We start from the raw sequence: 4,614 nt of genomic DNA, 5'->3' as shown, positions 1-4,614 counted from the left end.
CCTCTGTGGTGGCCGTGCTGCCCTCTGGCGGCAGGATGAGTGCACTGCAGGCCGCTCCCTGCAGTCCGGGGACTCTCCGCTCCTTCTGTCCTTGTAGCGGCCACACGGTGACCTCCCCGAGCCAGGAGAGCAGATACAGCCGCTAACGTAGCAGTGATATTACACATATTATATGGCCGTGTAATAGTCAAAAGCAGCTTTGGGGTCCAACATTTTATGGAATATCCTAAAAAAGTTCCTTGGCAACAAAGAATGGCAGGTCCTGTGAGGTGTTCTCAGTATATGGCAGGTCCTGTGAGGTGTTCTCGGTATACGGCAGGTCCTGTGAGGTGTTCTCAGTATATGGCAGGTCCTGTGGGGTGTTCTCGGTATACGGCAGGTCCTGTGAGGTGTTCTCAGTATATGGCAGGTCCTGTGGGGTGTTCTCGGTATACGGCAGGTCCTGTGAGGTGTTCTCGGTATACGGCAGGTCCTGTGAGGTGTTCTTAGTATATGGCAGGTCCTGTGGGGTGTTCCCGGTATACGGCAGGTCCTGTGTGGTGTTCCCGGTATACGGCAGGTCCTGTGGGGTGTTCTCAGTATACGGCAGGTCCTGTGGGGTGTTCTCGGTATATGGCAGGTCCTGTGAGGTGTTCTCAGTATATGGCAGGTCCTGTGGGGTGTTCTCGGTATACGGCAGGTCCTGTGGGGTGTTCTCGGTATACGGCAGGTCCTGTGAGGTGTTCTCAGTATATGGCAGGTCCTGTGGGGTGTTCTCGGTATACGGCAGGTCCTGTGAGGTGTTCCCGGTATACGGCAGGTCCTGTGAGGTGTTCTCGGTATATGGCAGGTCCTGTGAGGTGTTCTCGGTATATGGCAGGTCCTGTGAGGTGTTCCCGGTATACGGCAGGTCCTGTGTGGTGTTCCCGGTATACGGCAGGTCCTGTGAGGTGTTCCCGGTATACGGCAGGTCCTGTGAGGTGTTCTCAGTATATGGCAGGTCCTGTGGGGTGTTCCCGGTATACGGCAGGTCCTGTGAGGTGTTCCCGGTATACGGCAGGTCCTGTGAGGTGTTCTCGGTATACGGCAGGTCCTGTGGGGTGTTCTCGGTATACGGCAGGTCCTGTGAGGTGTTCTCAGTATATGGCAGGTCCTGTGGGGTGTTCCCGGTATACGGCAGGTCCTGTGAGGTGTTCTCGGTATACGGCAGGTCCTGTGGGGTGTTCCCGGTATATGGCAGGTCCTGTGAGGTGTTCCCGGTATACGGCAGGTCCTGTGAGGTGTTCCCGGTATACGGCAGGTCCTGTGTGGTGTTCCCGGTATACGGCAGGTCCTGTGGGGTGTTCCCGGTATACGGCAGGTCCTGTGTGGTGTTCCCGGTATACGGCAGGTCCTGTGAGGTGTTCCCGGTATATGGCAGGTCCTGTGAGGTGTTCCCGGTATACGGCAGGTCCTGTGAGGTGTTCCCGGTATACGGCAGGTCCTGTGAGGTGTTCCCGGTATACGGCAGGTCCTGTGAGGTGTTCCCGGTATACGGCAGGTCCTGTGGGGTGTTCTCGGTATACGGCAGGTCCTGTGACGTGTTCCCGGTATACAGCAGGTCCTGTGGGGTGTTCTCGGTATACGGCAGGTCCTGTGGGGTGTTTGCGGTATACAGCAGGTCCTGTGAGGTGTTCCCGGTATACGGCAGGTCCTGTGGGGTGTTCTCGGTATACGGCAGGTCCTGTGGGGTGTTTGCGGTATACGGCAGGTCCTGTGGGGTAAGGTCCGAGCATGCTCGGGTGCTAACAGAGTGTCTTCAGCATGCTCGAAAAATATGTTCAAGTCTCCGCACCTACTTGTCTTGCGGCTGATCGACAGGCTGTTTCCTGTTTGTTAGGCAATCCATACATGTGTTGCAGCTGTCGAACATCCGCGAGACATGCAGCCGCGGGGACTCAAACATACAATTCGAGCCCGTTCACTCAGCACTAGTCCTATCCTTTAATGAGGAGTTTTCAGCAGACTCACATCATCATGAGTGGCAGGACTATAATGAAAGGTAACACCACTATACACAGCTGATAACACAGGATCCACCAATCACAGTAGGTGATGTTATAGCTCTCTCTCTTTACAGTGACCTTTGCACACGGTCATTAGATGCTCCGATACAAAAGATAGGATTATTCTATTCATTGCTGCTAATGTTAATGTGATGTTTCCTAAAACAACAGGAAATTAAAGTCTTAAATAGCCCCACACATTTCCTTACATTGATTTCCTGATAGAGCGCACGACGATTTTGGTATTTACTCCCAGTTCTGTACATGGCAGGTGCGTGACTTGTATTATGTGAGCCTTCGGCGCTCCTCTTGCGTCAGCTCCCGCCTCGGACCGTGTCATGGGTCAGACAGACAATTAGAAGGATTTATACTAAATTGGATCAGGTTATTTATCAATTACTGAGCCTCAAATAGCCTGTAAGGGACGATGGTATTAGGCACATGCCGGACAGGACAACTTTGGCGTTAATTTCAGTTTTATTGTGTTTTCAGCCTTGATTTACGGCAGTGGATTTCAACCAAAACTGGCCAATGGGGAGTGTAGTAACCAATCACATCCAAATATGAAACAAAAAGGTGAGAACTGAAATGTGGGTTGATAGATTGGGGCTTAAGCTTCAGGATATGTCTGGTTATATATATATGGCTCATGGTATAGTGTGACATTTTTGAAGGAAACGTGCCAGATTTATTCTGTGCTGACCACAGGCAGGATGAATTGTATTTGTCCCTTCTCTGAAATGTTGGGACAATTTGGAGAAAATGTAATTTGAAAAGTGGGCCAGGGACCATGCGACTATGTTTGGGGCTTCTCCCCATCCCTAGGCCATACACATACATAGGGAGACACATGTCGGTCAAGACAGTCAACACCGAACACCGGCCACCACCACCAAACCCCAACAGGCACCGTTAAAGCTGATGATGTCTGGATGGCGCCATTGTATCCATCATGGGACGGAGCTGTTTTAGCAAAACTTGTCCCCTCTTCTCTTCCCATATTACAATGAAGAACACAGCCTGGATAAGTTGAGTGGATCACTGGTCATCCATTTGTTCTTCCACTCCAATCAGAGTCCATGGTCATGACTAAGATAGCAGAGTGCCATGCAACAGTCAGTCCCTCGCTGATTGAGCAGGACCAGATGACTATCCTATGTATACGTGGCTCCCCCAGGAGATTCCGCCAGGGACCAGAAGAACAGGGCATGTTGAATTTCACTACCCAATCCTGATTACTTACATCCGCCATTTGCAGCCACTGGCTCTCTGCATGCCGGGTTGTTAGTACCAGGTTCTCCTGTGACGACCCTCACCTAAACTGTTTAGTCCAGCTTAGGCTGCAAGCCATGCTTAATTTTGGCCTCCAGAAGTAGCCAGCTCTGCTAAATCACAGGGTTCTTCTAAATGCCTTCTGACTCTGCTACATTGTCACTTAGTTTCTTCTTGCAATATGGTGGCTGTGTGCCTCCTGACATACCCAGCTCTACTATGTCGCTGGTATTGACTACATTGCCACAAGGTGCTGCTAAACCTACTCAACTCCTCTACATCACTGGACTCTACTACATTGGGTCTCCTGACCAACTCAGCTCTGCTACAACAGGCTCTTCATCAGTGCTACAATGAATGTACTGACCTACTCAACTCTACTACAGCAGTACAATGAGTCTTCTGACCTACCCAACTTTGCTACATCACCAGGTTCAACAGCACTACTGTAATGTGAAACGGGGCGGTAGCCGTGGGCAAGTTACTTGTGTTTCATGCCCCTGGATGCTACATGAAAATGGGGGTCCTGGCTGGATGTGTGGATTTTAGTTATGGGTGTGATTTGTCCTTGCAGGTGCACGGTGCCGTTGATTTAGCCTGGCCAGGATCGGATGTTATAAAGTTCAACGATGAAGACCAAAACTCACAAATAAAGGGACGTTTCTCTTTACTCACGGAACCTCGTCATACACAGTCTCTCTTTCCTTCCTAGACTCACACGATTTCTGCCTCTGTTAGTTCCTCTGCCTTCACCCAGCCCAGTGCTTCGGGAGCTTCCCTCCTACCCAATAACAGCTCTACCATTCAGTAAGCAAGAGTCCTACATCTCACCCCACGGTTCCTGGTCCTTTTCCCCCTAGGGGAGCTACTTCTGCCACTATGGCCAGAACTTGGCTCATCTGCTTGCCGACGCCTCGGGACCACCATATGGGGCACTCTCTTCGTCTCACGTTCTCTGCTCCGATTCATCCCGTTACCTCTTTGGCTTGCGAACCTCAAGACCGAGTCATGATCCGGATCCCGTCTCTGGAGGATCACTCATTCCTTCTATCACTTATCCTTGTCTCTACCCTGGATCACACTATCCGTTGTCTCAGTCTCTCACTTTAGGGACTCCTACTTTTTGCGGTTACGGTCGCTGGTCAGACCATAGGTCTGATTCTACATGCTGGGCCCTATCTGGACTCCTGACAGGAAGCTGCCCCAGTCCCTTCGCTTTTGCCACTCCCACTCTGGGCTAGTTCCAACTATTAACCCTAACTTTCCCTAGCAACTATTTAGTGCTGAGTAGTACTACTCTATTACTAATAACATACGC

The 4,614-nt window shown here is 50.9% G+C and overlaps 1 long non-coding RNA gene across 1 annotated transcript in view; it reads left to right on the top strand.

Annotated features, from left to right (window-relative positions):
• The window catches only part of LOC138648988 (uncharacterized), a 31,001-nt gene extending 27,037 nt beyond the window's left edge, over positions 1 to 3,964 (top strand). Inside the window, exons 3-4 of the long non-coding RNA XR_011315222.1 lie at positions 2,517 to 2,600; positions 3,871 to 3,964. This is a non-coding gene — a long non-coding RNA (uncharacterized lncRNA). The remainder of the gene's footprint in view (positions 1 to 2,516; positions 2,601 to 3,870) is intronic.
• Positions 3,965 to 4,614: the final 650 nt, after the last annotated feature.

This window comes from Ranitomeya imitator, chromosome 9, assembly GCF_032444005.1.
Source record: "Ranitomeya imitator isolate aRanImi1 chromosome 9, aRanImi1.pri, whole genome shotgun sequence".
In the NCBI taxonomy this organism is placed as follows: domain Eukaryota; kingdom Metazoa; phylum Chordata; class Amphibia; order Anura; family Dendrobatidae; genus Ranitomeya; species Ranitomeya imitator.
The sequence above is the reverse complement of the archived record's forward strand: the minus strand, read 5'-3'. Positions and strand labels throughout refer to the sequence as shown.